Source organism: Arvicola amphibius, chromosome 8 (assembly GCF_903992535.2).
Source record: "Arvicola amphibius chromosome 8, mArvAmp1.2, whole genome shotgun sequence".
Lineage (NCBI taxonomy): Eukaryota > Metazoa > Chordata > Mammalia > Rodentia > Cricetidae > Arvicola > Arvicola amphibius.
The window spans coordinates 57267962-57290540 of NC_052054.1; the positions used below are offsets into that span (position 1 = coordinate 57267962).

Genomic DNA, 22579 nt, shown 5'->3' on the forward strand with positions numbered 1-22579 from the left:
GTCAAGCAGAAGAAAAATATAGGATATTTAAAAACACATACACACACACACACAGAGAGAGAGAGAGAAAGAGAGAGAGAGAGAGAGAGAGAGAGAGAGAGAGAGAGAGAGAGAGAGAGAGAGAGAGAGAGAAGGAGAGATGGCATCATAGTCCAAATTGACCTTTTGGTAGCTATAGATTCTATCCAACAGCTGCAGAATTTCCATTCTTTTCATCTACACATGGAAAATTCTGCAGGATAGATCATATGACAGGTCTCAATATGAATTTCAACTATTTACTAATTGGGCCACATTAGCATCTTTTCAACCATGGTGCAATAATATTTTCCAGATCAACAGCAAGAAAACCACTGGACACTATACAAATACAGCAACATATAAAAACTTACTTTTGAATAACAAATGAGATAAGAATTTATGAAGGAAATCTAAACATTTTGTTGGAGGAGGCTGCTTGTTTGTTCCCGGCTGCTTAACCCCAAAATAATAACACAGAAACTGTATTAATTAAATCACTATCTCTAGCTTCTTATTGGCTAACTCTTACACATTAGTTTAACCCATTTCTATTGATCTGTGTATTGCCACGTGGCAGTGGCTTACCGGCAAAGTTTCAGCATGTGTGACTCTGGCAGTGACTCCATAGATTCTCCCTGACTCCCCCTTCTTTCTCCCAGCATTCAGCTTAGTTTTCCCTGCCTAGCTAAATTCTACTCTGCTATAAGTCCAAACCAGTTTCTTTACTTATTAGTGTTAATCACAACACACTGAGGGGACTCCCACATCAACATTTATTGGTAAAAATGCAAATCAAAATATAAAGCATGTGTGCTTGTGTGGTGCTTTGAGGGAGAATGCCCCCATAGGCTCATCTGCTTTAGTTCTTGGTCCCCAGTCGGTAGACCTGTTTGAAAAGGACTAGGAGATGTGGCTTTATTAGAGGGGGTATGGCCTTGCAGGAGGAGGTTTGTCACTTGGGGTGGGTTTTGAGGTTCCAAAAGATTCCTGCAATTCCCAGAGTGCTCTCTGCTTAAGGATCAAGATGTAAGGTCTCACCTGCAGCTGCAGTTAGCTGATGTAATTCCTTTCTTCTGATCATCATTGCTGGTGACCCTCTGCAACCATAAACCCAATGAAACTTTTTTCTTTTGCAAGTTGCTTTGGTCATGGTGTCTTTTTTTTTCTCATTAAACTTGTTTTAATGGGTCTCAAAATTCTGTGACAGATTTTTGGTCAAGTTGTTTCCATTAAAAAGTACTGATTTTGAAAACTAATAACTTAAAACTGCCACACACAAAAAAATGGTCCACAAAACATTCTCCTTTCCTTCTGAAGGTTTTACGAAGCATTGTTATCATTAACCAGTCTTTTACTATTAAACTTAAATGGCCAATTGAGACAAACAGTTCTGAGACCGTTCTTCTACCACTGATTAAGACTGGGGTGGCAGGTGTTAGGGATAATATTCATTTAGCCTTCTGAGCTTTCTGGGCAGACTTGGTGACCTTGCCAACTCCAGCAGCCTTCTTGTCCACAGCTTTGATGACACCCACAGCAACTGTCTGTCCCATGTCACGAACAGCAAAACGACCCAGTGGAGGATAGTCAGAGAAGCTCTCAACACACATGGGCTTGCCAGGAACCATATCAACAATGGCTGCATCACCGGATTTCAAGAATTTGGGGCCATCTTCCAGCTTCTTGCCAGAACGACGATCAATCTTTTCTTTAAGCTCAGCAAACTTGCATGCTATGTGAGCTGTGTGACAATCTAGTACAGGAGCATAGCCAGCACTAATTTGGCCTGGGTGGTTTAGGATAATCACCTGAGCAGTGAAGCCAGCAGCTTCCATTGGTGGGTCATTTTTGCTGTCACCAGCAACGTTGCCACGTCTAACATCTTTGACAGATACGTTCTTCACATTGAAGCCCACATTGTCCCCAGGAAGAGCTTCACTCAAAGCTTCATGGTGCATTTCAACAGACTTTACTTCTGTTGTCACATTGACTGGAGCAAAGGTCACCACCATGCCAGGTTTTAAAACACCGGTCTCCACTCAGCCCAGAGGGATAGTCTCAATACCACCAATTTTATAGACATCCTGGAGTGGCAGTCGCAGAGGCTTATCAGTTGGACGAGTTGGTGGCAGGATACAATCCGAAGCTTCCAGCAGGGTGGTCCCACTGGAACTACCATCTTTGTGAGTGACTTTCCATCCCTTGAACCAAGGCATATTAGCACTTGGCTCCAGCATGTTGTCACCATTCCAGCCAGAAATTGGCACAAATGCTACTGTGTCAGGGTTGTAGCCAATCTTCTTAATGTAGGTGCTGACTTCCTTAACAATTTCCTTGTATCTCTTCTGGCTGTAGGGTGGCTCGGTGGAATCCATTTTGTTGACACCAACAATTAGCTGTTTCACACCCAGGGTGTAAGCCAGAAGTGCATGCTCATGGGTCTGCCCATTCTTGGAAATACCAGCTTCGAATTCACCAACACCAGCAGCAACAATCAGGACAGCACAGTCAGCCAGTGATGTGCCTATAATCATGTTTTTGATGAAGTCTCTGTGTCCTGGGGCATAAATGATAGTCACATAGTACTTGCTGGTCTCAAACTTCCACAAGGAGATGTCAATAGTGATACCACGCTCACGCTCAGCTTTCAGTTTGTCCAAGACCCAGGCATATTTGAAGGAGCCTTTTCCCATCTCCGCAGCCTCCTTCTCAAACTTCTTGATGGTTCGTTTGTCGATTCTACCGCACTTGTAGATCAGGTGGCCGGTTGTAGTGGACTTGCCGGAATCGACGTGTCCAATGACAACGATGTTGATGTCTTTTCCTTTCCCATTTTGGCTTTGAATTAGCGGTGGTTTTCACACCTGCGTTCTGACGGCAAACCCGTTGCAAAAAAGCTGGTCATGGTGTCTTATCACACAGCTTTAGAAAAAGCATCTAACACAGTTCATAAGAGGAAATGTTTATAGCAACCAACACCCATGTCAAATTCAACAAAAAACAAAACAAAAAATCCTGCAAGATCTCCAATAAGCAGCCTATCACTGCACTGCAAACAGAGACAGGAGAACAAAGAAATCCAAAGTTATTAAAGAGAAAGAAATGTAGAGCAGATCGAAAACAGATGAAATGGAGATTAGGTCCCCAAGCAAAAAGCTTCTTATTTATTTATTTAATGAGATAACTCAGGCTTGCAACAAACCTCCTGTGTAGCTTGGGATGACCTAGACCTTCTCATCCTCTTGCCTCTACCTCACCAGTCCTGGGATTATAGGAGCACAGTGCTATACCTAGTTTAATGCAGGATTGAGAATCTAATTAAATGTGGCCTAATAAAACACAAAAAAATGCTATTCACTGTGATCAAGGAGAAGACATTCCATGGATTAAAAGATGGCTGAATACATACAAGTAATAAATTTAATATTGCCTGCCTAGCATTCGCAAAGTCTTCTGCCATATCCCCAACACTGCATGAAACTGGGTGTGGGAGCACATGCCTAAAATCCCAGCTCTTGGGATACTGGTAGCAGGATCAGAAGTTCAATGTCATCCTCAGCTACACAGTGCACTCAAGGTCAGCCTAGGGTACATAGAAACCTACGTAGGATAAACAAACAAAATTAAAACAAACTATGATATTCCACACTAACAGTATCGAAGACAGAATCTCACGATTATCTCTACAGTTGCAGAAAAGGCATTTGATAAATTTCAACATCCTTTTGCTGTTTCAACGCTGAACAACCTGGGTATAAGGGAAAACACATTATCATAATAAAAGCAATGCATAATAAACACTTTACATTAAATTGGGGAACCCGAAAGCTTTTACCCAACACTTGGACCAAGTTTACCTATTTCCACAGCTTTTATTTTATGCAGTGATGGAAGTCTTAGCCAAAGTCATCTGGGGAGAGAAATAAGCAAAAGATATTTATATCAGGGAAAAGGAAGTTATTACTGTTTCTGTTTATATATAACGTGATTGTAGAAAACCCCAAAGATATCATTAAACACATGATGAGAACTGACCACTTGAAAACTACAGAACCAGGGTTGTTGCTGCACATTTGTAATAAATCATCTGAAACAGAAATCAAGAAAATAGCTCAACTTACAATAGCTCTGATGACAAATATCAGAAAGATGCTGTATAAAAGAGGTAAAATAACTCTACAATGAATACTACAAACAGTGAATGAAGGAAATCAAAGAAGACACACAAACAACACAAAACAAAATCTCATGTGTGAGGACTGGGAGAATCAGACTGTTAAAATGTTCTCACTATCAAAGTGATCTGTAGATTTAATGCAGTCCTTCTCAAAATACCAATGACAACAGAACTAGAAAAATATCTAAAATTATTTGGAAATAGAAAAATCCCTGAATAGCCAAAACTATCATAAGCAAAAAGTTGAAAGCAGCAAGCAATATACTACCTGCATTCAAAGTCCATTAGAAAGCTGTGGCTATCAAAACAGCATGGTGTAGCAAATAAAAAAAAAAAACCTAACATATGGAATTCTATTTCTTAGTAATGTCTTTATGTGGTTTGGGTATCAGGGTAATTGTAGCCTCATAATAGAGTTTGACAGTGTTCCTTCTGTTTCTATTTTGTGAAAAAATTTGAGAAGGATTAGTGGATAATTTTCAATAATTCCTTGACCAAGACAGTTACATGAGGCATTTATTGAATATTTTCTTCTGTAATTTTCATAGTTTCATGTTTTATATTCAAATATTTAATACATTTTGTGTTATTTTTGTGACTCCTGTGTCTAATAATTTCATTTTTTGTATGCATATTCCTAATTTGTACCACAATTTTTACTAAGAGTTTCTATGATACATGTTTTTAACGCTTTTGCAAAAAAAATTAGTTGTCCATAGCTGTGTGCATTTTAATTTATAGGCTTCCTATTCCATATTGATTTTACTGAGCTATAAATTTTTCTCTGATCACCTTCCTTCCTCTCCCCTCCAACTGACTCCCATGGTCCCCATGCTCCAAATTTACTCAGGAGATCTTGTCTTTTTCTGCTTTCCATGTAGATTAGATCCATGTATGTCTTTCTTAGGGTCTTCATTGTCATCTAGGTTTTCTGGGATTGTGAATTGTAGGCTGTTTTTTCTTTGCTTTATGTCTAAAAGCTATTTATGAGTGAGTACGTATGATATTTGTTTTTCTGGGTATGGGTTGCCTCACTCAATATGATGTTTTCTAGATCCAGCCATTTGCTCTAAAACTTCCAGATTCCATTATTTTTTTCTGTAAAAATTAGGTATATACATACAAAAATGAAATTATTAGACACAAGAGTCACAAAATAACATGAAATTTATTAAATATTTGAATGTAAAACATGGAACTATGAAAATTACAGAAGGCAAAACCCAATAAATGTCTCATGGAACTGTATTGGCCACGAAAGAGGACACCAGAAAATGGAAAGACCTCCCATGCTCTTGGATGGGTAGGATCAACATAGTAAATATGGCAATTCTACCAAAGGCAATCTATAAGTTCAACGCAATCTCCATTAAAATCCCAACAAAATTCTTCACAGACCTTGAGAGAACAATATTCAAGTTTATTTGGAAAAACAAAAAAAATCCAGGATAGCCAAAACAATCTTATACAATAAAGGAACTTCTGGAGGCATTACCGTCCCTGACTTCAAACTCTATTACAGAGCTACAGTAATGAAAACAGCTTGGTACTGGCATAAAAACAGAGAAGTCAACCAATGGAATCGAATAGAAGACCCGGATATTAACCCACAAACCTATGAACACCTGATTTTGACAAAGGTGTTAAAAGTATACAATGGAAGAAAGAAAGCATCTTCAACAAATGGTGCTGGCAGAACTGGTTGTCAACCTGTAGAAGAATGAAAATAGATCCACATCTATCACCATGCACAAAACTCAAGTCCAAATGTATTAAAAATCTCAATATCAATCTGAACACACTGAACCTGATAGAAGAGAAAGTGGGAAATAGTCTACAACACATGGGCACAGGAGACCATTTTCTACGTATAACCACAGCTGCACAGACAATAAGGGCAACATTGAATAAATGGGACCTCCTAAAACTGAGAAGCTTCTGTAAAGCAAAGGACACTGTCATTAAGACAAAAAGGCAACCTAATGATTGGGAGAAGATCTTCACCAACCCCACATCAGACAAAGGTCTGATCTTCAAACTATAAAAAGAACTCAAGAAACTAAACTTCAAAATGCTAATTAAGCCAATTAAAAAACTGGGTACTGATCTGAACAGAGAATTCTCAACTGAAGAAGTTCAAATGGCCAAAAGACACTTAAGGTCATGCTCAACCTCCTCAGCAATCAGGGAAATGCAAATCAAAATAACTTTGAGATACCATCTTACACCTGTCAGAATGGCTAAAATCAAAAACACCAATGATAGCCTTTGCTGGAAAAGATGTGGAGTAAGGGGAACATTCATCCATTGCTGGTGGGAGTGCAAACTTGTGCAACCACTTCGGAAATCAGTATGGTGGTTTCTCAGGAAATTCGGGATCAACCTACCCTAGGATCCAGCAATACCACTCCTGCAAATATACCCAAGAGATGCCCTATCATACTACAAAGCATTTGTTCTACTATGTTCATAGCAGCATTATTTGTAATAGCCAGAACCTGGAAACAACCTAGATGCCCCTCAATGGAAGAATGGATAAAGAAAGTATGGAATATATACGCATTAGATTACTACTCAGCGGTAAAAAACGACACCTTGAATTTTGCATGCAAATGGATGGAAATAGAGAACACTATCCTGAGTGAGGTAACCCAGACCAAAAAAGATGAATATGGTATGTACTCACTCATTAGTGGATTCTAGCCATAAATGAAGGTCATTGAGTGTATAATTTATGATCCCAGAGAGGCTAAATAGGAAGGTGAACTCCCCCCAAAACATGTAGTTATCCTCCTGGATATTGGAAGTAGACAAGATTTCCAGGCAAAAATGGAGAGCTTGGGGGTGGGGGTGAGGGTGAGATAGGGGTAAGGGGATTTGGGGAGAGAGAAGTGAGAAGGGGAGGATGGGGAGAACTTGGGGGAATGGGACAGTTGGGATGGAGGAAGAGTGGATATGAGAGCAGGGAAGTATTAATTAAGGGAGCCCATTTGAAGGTTGGCAAGAGACTGGGCTCTAAAGGGGTTCCCAGGTGTCCAAGGAGATGTCCCCAGCTTGTTCCTTGAGCAGCAGAGGAAAGGGTGCCTGAACTGGCCTTGTCTTATAGCCACACTGATGATTATCTTACTTACATATTACCATAGAACCTTCATCTGGTGATGGATAGAGATAGAGACAGAGATCCACATTGGAGCATGGGACTGAGCTCCCAAGGTCCTAATTAGGAGCAGAAGGAGGGAGAACATGAGCAAGGAAGTCAGGACAGTGAGGGGTGCATTCACCCACTGAGATGGAGGGACAGATCTAATGGGAGATCACCAAGTCCAGTTGGAATGGGACTGATAGAGCATGTGATCAAACCAGACTCTTTGAATGTGGCTGAAGGTGGAGGATGACTGAGAAGTCAAGGACAATGGCATTGGGCTTTGATTCTACTGCATGGATGGGCTCTGTGGGAGCCTTGTCAGTTTGGATGCTCACCTTCCTGGCCCTTGGGGTAGTTGGGAGGACCTTGGACTTCCCATAGTGTAGGGAACTTTGACTGTTCTTTGGCCTGGAGAGGGAGGGAGTGGGGGTGTTGGTGGAAAGGAGGGAAGGGAAGTGGGAGGAGAGGAGGAGATGGAAATTTTTAATAAAATAAATTTTAAAAAAAGCAGGAAGCAGTCTGGAAAGAACTACACCCAAATTCCTAAATACTATTTATAAATTTTTGTTTAGATTTAAAGGGGAATATGCTATAGAAATTTACATTGGTATGTATCTCAGTTTTTCATACAAATTTAAGGCCAGATAGATGAAAACAAAGAAATTAAATATAAAATCTAGAATAAATATGGAAACAAAATTAATGAAGCTCTAGAAACTTTCAATGACATATGTTTAACCGAAAATGAGTGATTTGAAAGAACTAGTTGAATAAACAAACTCTTATCAAGACTGATTAAAAAAGAATAAACAAGATATAAATACTTGGGATTTTTAAAAATAAGACACTGGCAGAAATGTACAGAACAAGCCTGATGATCCAGGTTGGCTACATGGAGCCCATATGGTGGAAGGAGTTCCGTAAGTTTTACTCTGACCTCCATACATGGACTGTGGCACTTGCAGACCCCCACACATGCTATTCACACATATTCCCATCCACGAAATAAAGAAATGTAATAGGTTTTGTTCTTTAAAAGAACAGAAATTCTTTTTTTATATATAAACTCATTTAATAGCTAGAAGAATAAAGGTTACCTAACTTGTCCTTATGAGATAGAGCTATAATGTCAAAATTGGACAAACAATATAAAATATAAATTATATATATTATTTTCATCATAGATACAAAACACAAAATAAAAATCATAAAATTTCCATCATAATAAGATAGAATTATCCAAAGAGTTTCCAACTACTGAAAATATATTGATGTTATGCACCTGTTGAACACGAACTTTTAAGGCTCAATTTTTATTTCTGTGTGTCCCGCAAGTAGAGTCAATGACTGACATTTGCTCACGCCTATCTTCTCAAGTTGTTTTTATGGTAGAGACTCTTGCACAATGAAGCCGGAGTCTCCATCTGGAGGCAAAGGCAGATTCACGTGTGATACAGTGAAGAGAGTGTCTCCTGGAACAGAAGGCACATTTGCTCCTTCTCCATGATAGGATTTGTGTTCTCTAATCCCAGGACTCCTTTCTTGTAATGCAACTCATCGCCTCTGCAGGCAATCTGTTTGTTCTCTTTGGGACTTGTAGACAAGAGAGACTGTACAAATGTATTACTTTCAATCTGCTTTGCTGGGCAAGGGAAATTAATCTCTTCACTCTGACCTGAGAATCTCACATCTTCTGCCAAGATCCCTGAAATGGTGGGAGGCTGACTAGACAGGCTGCAGGTAGAATGAAATGTCATACCCTTCATAGTTCCTGACTTTGATCAATAATTGCAAAAATAACATTTGGCTTTCCAAAACTCATCAATGATAAAACGTTTTAGTGAATAGGAATCAAAGGGTTTAGTCGTAAAGAAAGGTTTCATCTGCTGAAGAATATGCATATCAAAATCCTATAGCCAATATTCATACTGGTTAGATTTTAGAAGTATTTCTATTTAGATTAGGATCTAGGTAGAAATTCTGCTGTCATTACTTGTATCAAGTTTTATTGAGATTCTCAGAGAAGGGCACTACACAACACACACATATACACACACACACACACATACACAGCAATTAGAGTATAAGTGTTGAAAAAAACTATTGTGATTAAGGAGAAAAAGTTTAAGGAATCTATAGGCAGATTAATAAAATAAATGAATTTTCTGTAAGTCACTCAGGCTTCTGATCTATCTCAGGAAAAGGAGAGGCTGGGAAGCAGTTTTTCTTTGAAGGACAGCATCCACTACAAGGTCATCCTAGCCTGCTTTTACTGTTACTTCTCCTAAAACACATTCTAGTTTGGTAGGAAATCTTAGCATAGGTCTTTTGAATATCAGAGGTGCACTTAGGTGACTCTAGTAACATTTTAGAATTTGACCATAAGTGAAAGATGATTCTGTGAATTCGTTGCTCAAGGGTATTGGGGTCCCAATAGATCAGTGAGGACTTTGGAAAGATAAGTACTCCCTTTTCAAGAACAGTGGTTGAGAAATCCAACAGACACCATGCATTTGATCTTCAGTACAAGCAGTTTTATCTCAAAAAAACAAATTTTGAATAAGGTAAAATTATGAACAGCCTCTATATGTGTGATGGGTTATAGTAAGGTTTTGAACTGTCACTGCCTTCATGGTTTGTATGCGAGTCTGCCACGTCTTCATTCTCTGAGGTGAGAAATTCCTTTGTAAAACAATTTCACTGTGATGTTACAAAGGTATACAGACCCTTCACCTGGCTCCTGATAATATTTGGCTGTATTTTATGGGCTGTAAATAGAGAAAGATGTTTCCTCTGAAATGTTGACAGTAACATGCAGATGGGCCTCCTAAAAGTCTTTTCTCTTGTGAAACGGCCAGGTAACACGCCTGACACAGCCATCTGTGAGCTGTCTCGTTCGTCTTAAGGGCTGCCAAATCTTCTGGCTGAGAGTCTTTTCAACCTTTTCAAAAGGTATGAATCAGTCCTAGCACTGAATAGAGGCACTGTGAAAGACTGGCCTTAATTTCTCTTCATCATTAGTCCATTGGTGGAGGTAGAGAGAGAAGGGGCAGAGCCCCTGGAGAGTGAGTGGTTATGTTCTGATTATGATATTTTCCCAACCTCTTCTCAAATTATTTTTAAAGTTAGGCTTTTCATTTGAGTTTCAGGAGGGAAAAATCCCAGAGTAGGACCTTTTGTTTTATCAGATACCTGATTATTTATGTGAGATGAACACAGTTATGTTTCCTTTTAGAAAGTTCCAGATGCCTCATGATCAATTGAGAGATCAAAATTCAGTACATTTTATCAGAAGTGGTATGATTACATTCTTTTAGAAACTTTCCCAGTTTTAAAAGTGAGCTGTGGCAGCTGCCATTGCTCTTGTCTTCCTACTCAGAGGGCTCTGTTCTATGGTTATTCTCTTGGAGTGTCACTATTAATGAGTTTCTTGAATATACACTTTCCTTCAGTTTTTAAACATTTTCTATGCTCTTCCAATTTCTTGATTTAAAAAATCCTTAAAATATACTCCCAGATCTATTTGCCCATGTTATCTTCTTATACCTTATAACGTTCTTTTTTAAATTGAGCAATATATTTTTCTCCACTCCCCTCCTTTCCTTTCCCCTCCCCTTCTACCCTCTCCCATGCTCCCAATTTACTCAGGAGATCTTGTCTTTTTCTACTTCCCATGTATGTCTCCCTTAGGGTCCTCACTGTTGTCTAGGTTCTCTGGGATTATTAATTAGGCTGGTTTTTCTTTGATTTATGTCTAAAAGTCACAATGAGTGAGTAAATATGATATTTGCCTTTCTGGGTCCAGATTACCTCACTCAATAAGATGTTTCCTAGATTCATCCATTTGCCCACAAATTTCCAGATGTCATTATTTTTTTCTACTGTTGTAGTACTCCATTGTGTAAAAGTACCACCTTTTCTTTAACTATACTCTGGTCGAGGGGCATTTAGATTGTTCTCAGGTTCTGGCTTGACAAACAATGCAGCTAAGAACATAGCTGAGCACATGTCCTTGTGGTAAAAATGAGCATTCTTTGGACATATACTCAAAAGTGGTATTGTTGGGTCTCGAGGTAGGTTGTTTCCTAAATTTCTGAGAAAACGCCATACTGACCCAAAGTGGCTGTACCACTTCGTATTCCCACCAGCAATGCAGAAGTGTTCCCTTTAGCCCACAACCTCTACAATTGCCACCAGTGTTTTTAATTTTGGCCATGCATACAGGTATAAGATGGAATCTCAGAGTTGTTTTGATTTGCATTTCTCTGATGGCTAAGGACACTGAGCATTTCCTTAAGTGTCTTTAAGTCATTTTAGATTCCTATGCAGAGAGCTCTCTGTTTAGGTCTCTACTCCATTTTTAAATTAGATTATTTGTTCTTTCCATGACCAATTTCTTGAGTTCTTTGTATATTTTGGAGATCAGCCCTCTGTCTGATGTGGGGTTGGTGAAGCTCTTTTCTCATTCTGCAGACTGCCAATTTGTCTTGTTGTTCATGTCCTTTGTTTTACTGAAGTGTCTCAGTTTCAGGAGGTCCCATTTATTAATTGTTTCTCTCAGTCTCTGTGCTACTGGAGTTATATTTAGGAAGTGGTCTCCTGTGTCAATGCGTTCAATTGTACATCCCAATTTCTCTTCTATGAGGTCCAGTATGGTCGTCTTTATGTTGAGGTCTTTGATCCATTTGGACTTGAATTTTCTGCATGGCAGTAGATGTGGATCTATTTTCATTCTTCTACATGTTGATACCCAGTTTATGCACACATCATTTGTTGAATATGCTTCCTTTTTTCCCATTTTATATTTTTTGCTTTTTTGTTGAAAATCAGGTATTCATAGGTGTTTGGATTAATATCCAGGTCTTCTATTCAGTTCCATTGGTCCTCCTGTCTGTTTTTGTGCCAATACCAGGCTGTTTTCAGTACTGTTGCTCTGTAGTAGAGTTTGAAATCAGGGATTGTGATGCCTCCAGACATTCCTTTATTATACACGATTGTTTTGGCTATCCTGGGTTTTTTGCTTTTCATATGAAGTTGAGTGTTGTTCTTTCAAGGTCTGCAAAGAATTTTGCTGGGCATTGCATTGAATTTGTAGATTGCTTTTGTTAAGATTGCCATTTTTACTATGGTAATCTTACCCAAGAGCATGGGAGATCTTTCCACTTGTTTGGTTAGAGTTACTGTGAGATACTTTATGCTATTTGTGGTTATTGTGAATAATTCTTTGATTTCTTTCTCATCCCATTTATCATCTGTGTAAAGGAGGGCTACTGAATTTTTTGAGTTAATCTTGCATCCTACTACTTTATTGAAGGTGTTTATGGATTGTAGATGGTCCTTGGTAGAATTTTTGGGGCCACTTATGTAAACTATCGTATCATCAGCAAATAGTGAGAATTTGACTTCTTTTCTGATTTGTATCCCCTTAATCTTCCTTTGTTGTCTTGTAGCTCTAGCTAGAACCTCAAGAACTATATTGAATAGATATGTGATGTGGGAGAGTCTTCTGTTTGAGTTGATTTCATTGGTCAATAAAGAAACTGCCTTGGCCCATTTGATAGGCCAGCCCTTATGTGGGTGTAGTAGACAGAACAGAATGCTGGGAAGAAGGGAAGTTAGTCAATCATCATGCCTCTCCTCTCTGGGTCAGATGCGATGAAGCTCCAGCCCAAGATGGACATACACTAGGATCTTCCCAGTAATCCACCACCTTGTGGTGCTACATAGATTATTAGATATGGGTTAAAGCAAGATATGTAAGAATTTGCTAATAAGAGGCTGAAACTAATGGGTCAGGCAGTGTTTAAATGAATACAGTTTGGGTGTTGTTATTTCGGGGCATAAGCTAGCCAGGTGGCTGGGAGCAGGGCGGCAGGAACGCGGCCCACTGCTCATCACTACAGATATGGAGAGAGTGGACAACCTTATCTCGTTCCTGATTTTAGTGATATCACTGTAGTTTCTCTCCATTTAGTTTAATGTTGGCTGTTGGCTTGCTGTATATTGCCTTTAATATGTTTAGGTATTTTCTTGTATTCCTGCTCTCCCACCCACGACCTTTATCATGAAGGGATGTTGGATTTTGTTGAAGGCTTTTCCAGTGTCTAATGAGATGATCATATGTTTTTTTTCTTTCGGTTTATTTATGTTGTGGATTACATTGATTTATTTTCATATGTTGTACCATCCTTGCATCTTTGCGCTGAAGCCTACTTGATCATGGTAAATGATTTTTTCTGATTTGCTCTTAGATTCTGTTTGCCAGTATTTTGAGTATTTTTGCATTAATGTTCATGAGTGAGATTCTCTTTCTTAGTAATGTCTTTGTGTGGTTTGGGTATCAGGGTAATTGTAGTCTCATAAAAAGAGTTTGGCAATGTTCCTTATGTTTCTATCGTGTGGAACAATTTGAGGAGTATTGGTATTATTTCTTTTTTGAAAATCTTGTAGAATTCTGCACTGAAACCATCTGGTCCTGTTTTTTTTTTTTTTTTTTTTTTTTTTTTTGGTTGGGAGACTTTTGATGACTATTTCTATTTCTTTAGCAATTATAGGTCTATTTAATTTTGCATATCTGGTCTGATTTAATTTTGGTAAGTGATATTTATTCAGAAAATTGTCCATTTCTTTTAAGTTTTCCTATTGTGTGGAGTATAGGTTTTTGAAATATGATCTAAATAATTTATGGATTTCCTCCATGATATAACACAGAAAAAATATTTTAAAAATGTCTTTACTTTTCTTCATATCTCTTTCTGTTTTTATTATACCTTTCATTGAAAGGTCTATACATATATGTCTATATATGTCTATATAAATAATGCTTAAGTTTTCCACAATAAACAATAATCTTTAAAGTTTCCAGAAAAAAGACAGAGAACCACAACAACAACTCTACCAGGTTGATATGATGTCATGATACTGATAGCGGTACTACAAGACCTGTTTTCAGTATAAGCTACACAAAATAGTTCCAACTTGATTAGCTGAAATAATGCACATCTTTTACAATATTCTGACCAGATCTCCACAAAATACTCAGAGACTATTTGCAATCTTATCAGACATTAATCTTAAAACTTAACCATCATTTTACTTTTACAAGATCCCCTAGAAAGAACGTCACCCCCATGACTGCTAAAAGTAATTCTAGAAAACCATGTCCCCTATCCCAGCAAAGTTTGTCCTCAAGGTTAGGGACATCATTTAGGGGTTGATTATAATTGGTATATGGTTGAGGGTTGGGGGAGATATTTTATAAGTTCAACGATCTTTTTGTTAAAAAAAGGAAAATTGGAAGGGATAATAGATTGGTTTGTGAGTTATTATTTGTAGACAATTACATTGGTATGGATTCTTGTATGTTGATAAAAGTTAATTAATATTGAATATTGTATGCATGCATGCTTCTACCTCTGTTTAAAATATTTTTATATATTGCAATGTACATTTCTACCTCTGATCCAGATACTTATACATTGTTTACATTTGGAGGTCATTGTCCTCATTTATTGCACAATTGTTTATTGCCTTAGTCTTTAAGTTATATAGGTATTAAGAATTATAGTTCAATAGTCATCTATGTTTGTCATACTTATAGTTAAACTAATCAGGTTCTTTAGATACATAGAAATTATATTCTACATAGATAGATTATCTTCAACCACTTCAAAGAGCTGTAGAAAATTGCATTTAAATAACTTAAAGTTCGGTTGAAATGAGACATAATTGCTCCTGGCAACACCGATTTATTCCAGAGAGAATGTTGAGCACCGAAGACACTCCACTTGGAGCTTGTTTTCTTCTTGGCAAAACTGGTCTTTGGGCAAGAAACTGTCCATACCTCAACTACTGACAAAATACACAGTATCTGGAAATGGATAAACAGTACTGTCAAATGTTACCAAGAGAGGGTAAGACGGTTTTGAAAAATTTCTTGCCTTTGAAAATAGTCTGTCAGTTATTCCAGGCCTTAGTCAAAGTCAGTTCCCTCAATATTGCAAATGAGACTTTGGGTGATTGTCCAGGTAGCCAGTTGTCTCTGCCATTTGTTGCACATTTTGGAAGTTGCTTGATTGCACTTTCTACTCACTCAGGTAACATTATTTCTCTTCTCAGATCTTCAATGGGGTTAAAGACTAGATAAATGTAGTTACTTTCTTCTCATGACTTGGCCACATTATTTATTATACATGACTTAAGCTAACTAGTTAAAATAGGATATTTGTTCTTATTGTATGTAATTTTGTATTAGGTTTAGAACTCTCTTATTTAAACCAAAAGGGGAGGTGCTGCAGAAAGGTCTACCCACCTACTGGGGCATGGCCTGATAGACTATTTACCTGGATGCCGAAGGGCATCAGGCCTCCCACCCTCATTCCCATTTTGCTTGTTCGGATTGTTTGGATCTCATCTCTATCCACCGTTCAAGCAGAGAATCCTGATTTCCCCCTAAATAAATGTCTATCTATTACTTCTGAGCCAATGTGAGATTTTTTAAGCACCTGATATCTCTGTCTTCACAGCTGTGGAGTACGGCTTTCATTATCAAAAACTCACCTTGCATTGTAAAAGGAAAGTTAGGCTCCTAAAGACATCTGCCACACTAGACTGACTATTCCTTTCTAAAAATGCATAGTGCCTTTCAGGACAAAGTCCTCTCTCCAAGGTGATTTGATAGTATATTATCTGGTACAGAACCTCAGAGTGCTTTGGTGGGTCATGCAAGGACATACGCTAGGGAAATGACACAAATTTGATTTATAACCAGAACTGTGGTACTCTAGTTCTTTATTATATATAATCTACCATCTATTTTTGATGATAGTCACAGTGCTTTGTAAATATCACTAATATGTTTTTTCCCCTGCTAAACTCAGGGCAAGAACAATGTCTTGGATATATCCAAGCCAATAATATTGATAATAATACTGCACTTTGTAGATACTTATTAAATTGTTAAATAAAATGAATGTGCTGGACACACACACACGCACACACATATATATGTATAATATGCATACATAAATACACACACATGTGTGTATGTGTGTATTCCTATACTTTGAATTTATAGATGAGGATTCTAAAACTCACGCTGGTTCTGTCAACTTTACCTAGTCAGTTTATCAGTAGGGTCACTTATTTAGAATCAGTCTGTCCTTTCTCTTGTTAATACTGGCTCCATTTGATGCCTTTATTTGTAAACCAGAGAAGATAATATACTGTTTTTAGTCAATAAAATAAAACAAAACAAAACTTTCTTTGGGAAACTACTTTTAGGGTTGTTCTTCTTTCTTCTTTATCTTTTCTTAAATGTGATATTTTAATAGACCTTGTATCTCAATGTATTATTATGTGTTATGTGCTCATCCATGTTCATTAATGATTTAGCCACAATGTCCAGGAAATGGAAACAACTTAAATGTCAATAACTAATGACTGGATAATGAAAATGTGGAACACTTTCACAATGGAATACTATTCAACCATTCAGAAAAATGAGATTTTTAGGTAAAAGGATGGAAATTAAAGCAATAATTCGTAGTGAGGTAGGCCAGACCCAGAAAGACAATATCTTATGTTTTGTCCCTTTAGTGGATAGCCTTGTACGTTCAGATATTTATGTTTCATTTGGTATGTACACAAAAGTGAGAAAATTAGTAAGGGGCTATGAGAGGGAGATTTCAAGGAAGGGGAAAAAGAATGCACTGATATAAAAGATTAGAAGAAAATAACATTTTAATGGGGTAGGAGAGGGGAGAGCAGGGCAAATGAGGAACTAGAGAGAGGAATAATGGTAAAGAGATTTTTGAAAAGCTATTTGGAAATCTACTACTTTAGAAGCTTCCTAAAACACACAGTCCTCCCCTTCCACCTCTGTTGTTGAGAAAAACTAAATTCATAGGTAAAATGATGGGACTGAAAGATTGTAAATGGAATTACCTGCTTTGTGGTAACAATTAAAAGCCCAGTGCCAGGAATGGGTTACTTCTTTTGGAGTTGTTGGCTGAGATGTCCCATAGACCCACAAACATTGCTGTCTGTTGCCAATGCTATTGGATACCATTCAGAACTTGACAGTAAGATGTAGAAATCGTATACTTAAGTCACAGAACATAAAGAAATGAAGCTGGTGCCGCCCTAGAAGCTTCGTTCTTACTTGTTAAGGATGTAAAAGAATGCCGTTAGTTAGGCACTGTGTCTTGATCATTGTGAGAGGGTACATACTGTGTTGAATGTTTTGTCAGATCAGCTTATTCTTGCTCAGGTCACTCCAAGTAATTAGTTCTATAGAAAGCTGCCTGGGTGACATTCACCCCCTAGCTCCTCCTTCCTAGCATTTCCAGGAATTCTTGTCACATGGGATAAACATATCTAGGAAATAATTCCTTTAGTGCAATACTAGAAATGCTGAGTAAAATCTCTGAACAACCTTGGACCTGCGTTTCTGGTCCATGAAATATACAAGTAGTCTATGTGATGACGAATAAAGGCATCAGCTCAGAGTTCCCAGCTATACTGTGTCAACACTTTCTTCTGCCTTTGGCTTTCGATCAGTTGGACCAATGTTCCTTGTCCTGCTTTCACTCCATCAGACTGAGGCCATCCATGTACTCTCCTGTGCTGCCCAGAACAGTAGTCACCCAGCACCTATGGCTACTTAGGCATGACAACTCCAAGTTGAGAAGTTCTTTAACTACTAAATATGCAGTGTAAGGACTTGATACAGAAAGGATGCAATTTTCTACATTAATGCATTTTTCTATATTGACACAGTAAATTGGATTAAAAGAAATATTAAAATTTATTTTCCTATCTATTTTAAAACGTGTCTATGGGAAAAAAACACAAATGGTACTTGTGGACTAATTACATTTATGTGAGCAGCACTGATTATCAATTCTTCCTATGTTCCTCACAACCTCACTACCCCCATCCTCTTTGGTCCTATGTACATGAAATGCAGGGAGCAAGCAGAGGGTCTTGGTGACACCGCACCAGTTGAGTGAACAGTCCAAGGCCACTGCAACCATCTGATACCAACACTAGAATGTTTCCCACATTCCATGTAATTGCTTATTTTGTAAAAGGCAGGCTGAGCCACACAAGGCAGTGTCCACATCTGGCCAGACCCACTCCCTTCTAAAGGGACATAGTGCCTTCTCTGCCAAAGCTCTCTCTTGGAACACGTATCTCTTATGGAAATGCAAAACCTCAGAGGCCTCATAATAGCATTTTGAGATATCAAAGAACTCCATGGACTCCACAGGGCCTTGGAGATCTTTCCAATCAGTGATGGCTGGAGATAAGGGTCTGCATGTCCTGTGAGCAGCAGTAGTACTTGTTTGTACACACTTAAAGTGAAAAGAGCCAGTGCTCAAGACTGCTGTAACTAACTTCTAATGGGCACACTCTGCTCTCTACCAGATTTTATATTCTGTTTCATCATCTTTGTAGGAGGGAAATGACCAGCAAACTCTCATGGCAGTCAGGACTTTTAAAATATGAAGAGCATCTGGGAATACGTCGTCACTGTGGCCACGCCTGATTCCAACAGCGGAAAGTTTCCCATGTCACCCACTAACGTAGAGAGAGCAACTTGAATTAACTAGAGGTGGCAAGGAAACTCTAGCCAGGTGGAATGCTTCCTGCTGTTTGGGAATGGCCCATTTTCAATCACACAAAACACTAGTAGTGGAAGCAAAATGCCCTAAAAAAAGATCTGTGAGGAGAAACTGGGGTAGAGAGAATGAGAGTGCAGTGAAATGGGGGAGGAGAACTGAAAATTTCCAGAGTTTTGAGTTCTGTGTTGGCGCTCCAAGAACACAGCGCTTGTCCCTCCTCATCTTTGTGTTCAGTGCCAGTGTGCTGACAGCATGATATTGGCTCTGTGGGAACATTTGTGCAACAGAAGTATGATAGCCTTTGACTCTGGTAGGAATCTTAATGCAGTGGAACTGGGAAAAGCTTCAAATTAGCCTCACCCCTTGAACCCAATATTGAAAGTCCAATAGTATATCACTGTGCAGAGCACTGAGTAGCCAGTGTCGGGGGGGGGGGGGCCCTTAGAGGAATGCCATTGGTCCTCCAGAGGGGTGGTTCTACAGTGGGACCTACATCTCTGTGAGCTGTGTAGGGAATGAATGGCAGGTTCTAAGTGGATATCATCTTGCTTATTTCAAATCCTCCACTTAATGCCACCCAAGTAGCCTTGTGTTTGCTTTATGCTGACAAGCAGCTGATGCCTCCGATATTCCCACCTCTACTGGCTGCCCTGGCATCGTTTTACACTGAAGTTCTGAACTTTAGTAAGCTCAGTGTGGATGTATTTGTATCCTGATCCAATTAGGAAACTCCTGGCATTTCCCTCCTTAAGTGTGAAAACCAGCTGATCTTTGTTCTGAATGATCCATGTTAGTGAGGTTATTACCGAGTATACTTGTAGCCTGCAAAGTAGCCTTCAGGATGGCAATGTGTCTTTTGGGTATGTTTCCGACTATTGTTACAATAGAAAAAAAATGATGAAGCTGTGTTGGTGGTGTTGAGCATTGCATTTTTTTAAATTAAAAAGCCATGCCTATCATTTGTAAACTGATGTGAAGATCCAGGCCTTCTGGGATGGAGGGCTCCTTTGTTCTCTGCCGTTCACCTCCCATTCCTTGATGAGTCAAGTCTGAGTCAAAAATCCCTCTGCTCTTGGCAAACTTCCCAATATGTTTAAATCCAGCAGTCCTTAAGTATCCTCTCCCTGCATTCTTAAAACATTTCCATTCACCTTCCCGCTTAGAAGCCCTCATGTGTTATTCATAGCTATGTTTTTCCCAGTTGCATGAAAAATTCTTTATTAAGAAAAACTGCTATTCCTTTTTCTTTTTCGTGATCTCTATACTTAATGCCCAAAGCACAGTTACTAAGTAATTAGAAGAAAAATATTTATAACACCTTTTAGCATTTTCATTGCCTTCTGTAAACAGGATGCACACCCACATTAGTTCACTGTATCTTTACAGCGGTTCTTGGAGGCATATATTATCATCTCCATTTGCACAGGAGGATTTTGAAATTCATGGTAATTGAACACCTGCTTAAGCATATAGCAATGCAATGGGGAATATGTCACCATGGAGAAAAATCAGCTTTCTTCAGCTTCTCCAGGGACACACTTTCCTCTCCACACACCATCCCATGTGAACAAGGAATGGTAGAAATGATGTCTGTAGGATAGGATGCCAAAAGTCTTTATTGCCCATCTTCTTCCAGACTAGATAATACCTTGATGGCTCTTACATGGGACAAGTAGGATTCTGCCCACAGCCAGTGCTTCAGTTGGCTTGCTATGTTTTGGCCGACTTCCATTGAAGTCCAAGTCTTATTGTGGCATCCTGGCCCATTCAGGGTTGTCAGTGATATCTGAATGGAGCCCCCCCCCCCGTGGATAGACTGGACCAAGGGTCCCTGATCCTAAGTCCCTTTGTGGGTATTCCTTTGCTTTATCTGCTGCACATGGGTTCATGGCAGCTCTGGATGTTGGCCTGTGAAGTTATGTAAGTCTTCATTGATAAATCACCGTACTTCATATAGATCTATGAATTGTATATTATCATTTAAAGCTGGAATTTGATATGGGCACTGCTAGTAAAAAGTATTTGCCCATGGGCCCGTCTACTCTAAGAACAGACTTGTTCTTCAGAAAAGAGTAACCTAGCTTCCCTTTTACTCTCAATGGAAGCTAGGCTTCCATCTATTTCTGTGACTTCCTTCTGATCTGCAATTTTGAATTCCAAATGTGTGAATTTCAAAAATTTAAAGTTTTGACTTTAAAGAAATGGCTTCTGGAGCAGAGAAAACAGAGTTAGAGAAAGGAACGCTGGACGTCAAAAAGCCGCATAGTGACCTATTGTAGTATACTAGGACATACTGCAGTGTTACAGTGATGTACTGCCTCATTCCCGTAGCGCAGCTTACCTTGCTCTTGCATTCCAGGACTCACAGGAGTAGAGTGCGATTATGAAGCTTGTGTTCCATTCTGGCTGCTCACATCTGTAATTTTTGTACTTGGGAGCTGATGCAGGAGAATTGTGGATTCAGTGTTATCCTGTGTTACAGGGAGAGATTCTGTTTCATGCCACTCTTTTCCTCCTTATGGGAAAGCTTACTATGTCTCAGGATATACTTTACTGTGGAGCCTCGAGAAAACACATTGCTGGTCACTACAATATGCTAAAGCTGTTGAAATAATTGCATGAGTAGAAATAGATTAAGTTAGCCAAGAAGTTCGTTGTTTCTGTCACTGGGTCTGGAGCAGACAATTATCAAGAGTAAAGTAGGGTTAAGACAGGCCATGGCAGGGCAGGGCCAGGCAGGAGAGTGAAGAGCAGCTCGCCCTGGTAGTCAGGGATATGTGCACAGAAGGATGCATGTTCAATTACCTGTACCAAGATTGATGTGAGATACAGTCAAGCAAATTAAAGACCATCTCTAAGCCCATATCTTCTCCCATGGAATACAGTCTACAATAAAGTCATGTGTCCTTCATAGGGAATGTAAAGGTTTATTCAGACAAAGCCATCCAAGCATGACTAGATACCTAATTGTCTTACTTTGCATTTGTGAAAGGAAGTTTTGATCAACATTCTGCAAGCACAGTCCACAGTGTCCAATTATCTTTGGATCTGTCTGAATGGTGAGCATACAGCAAGTTGTCATAAAGGTCTTACTGTAAACTCTTTGGTTTGTTTAACAAATGCACTTCAAGAAGGAAAAATAGAGTAGAAATCTGAATTAAAGTGATGTTATCAACTAGCCACAGTGTGTAGAACCTCCTGGAATCTTATTTTTGTTTTTTTATTTAATTAAAATGTCATTTAGTTTTAATACATATATACATACACACACACACTTACCACATATTGCATGTTTTGAAATGCATTCTATGTATAATGGCAGAATCAAATTAGTTAACTCATATATTATACTTAAGCAAACTGAAAACATAGTAGCTAGTTGAAAGAGTTATTAAATATTAGTGGACATTAAGTAATTACTGCGAAGTTTTAAAGTAATATTAGCTACTATTGAGAAAATATGTTAGGAAGATTTGAATAAACTTTTAACAAAATTTGGAATTATATTAATAGCCTGTGACTTGGAACATTTGAGTAGGTTATGGGAAAACATTGCTGGCAGAAATTATAATCTGAGAATGGGTTTTTGTGGTGATTTACTATGCTTAT

The 22579-nt window shown here is 38.6% G+C and overlaps 1 pseudogene; it reads right to left on the reverse strand.

Moving 5' to 3' along the window:
* Positions 1–1177: 1177 nt before the first annotated feature.
* LOC119821718 lies at positions 1178–11351 on the reverse strand (annotated as a pseudogene).
* Positions 11352–22579: the final 11228 nt, after the last annotated feature.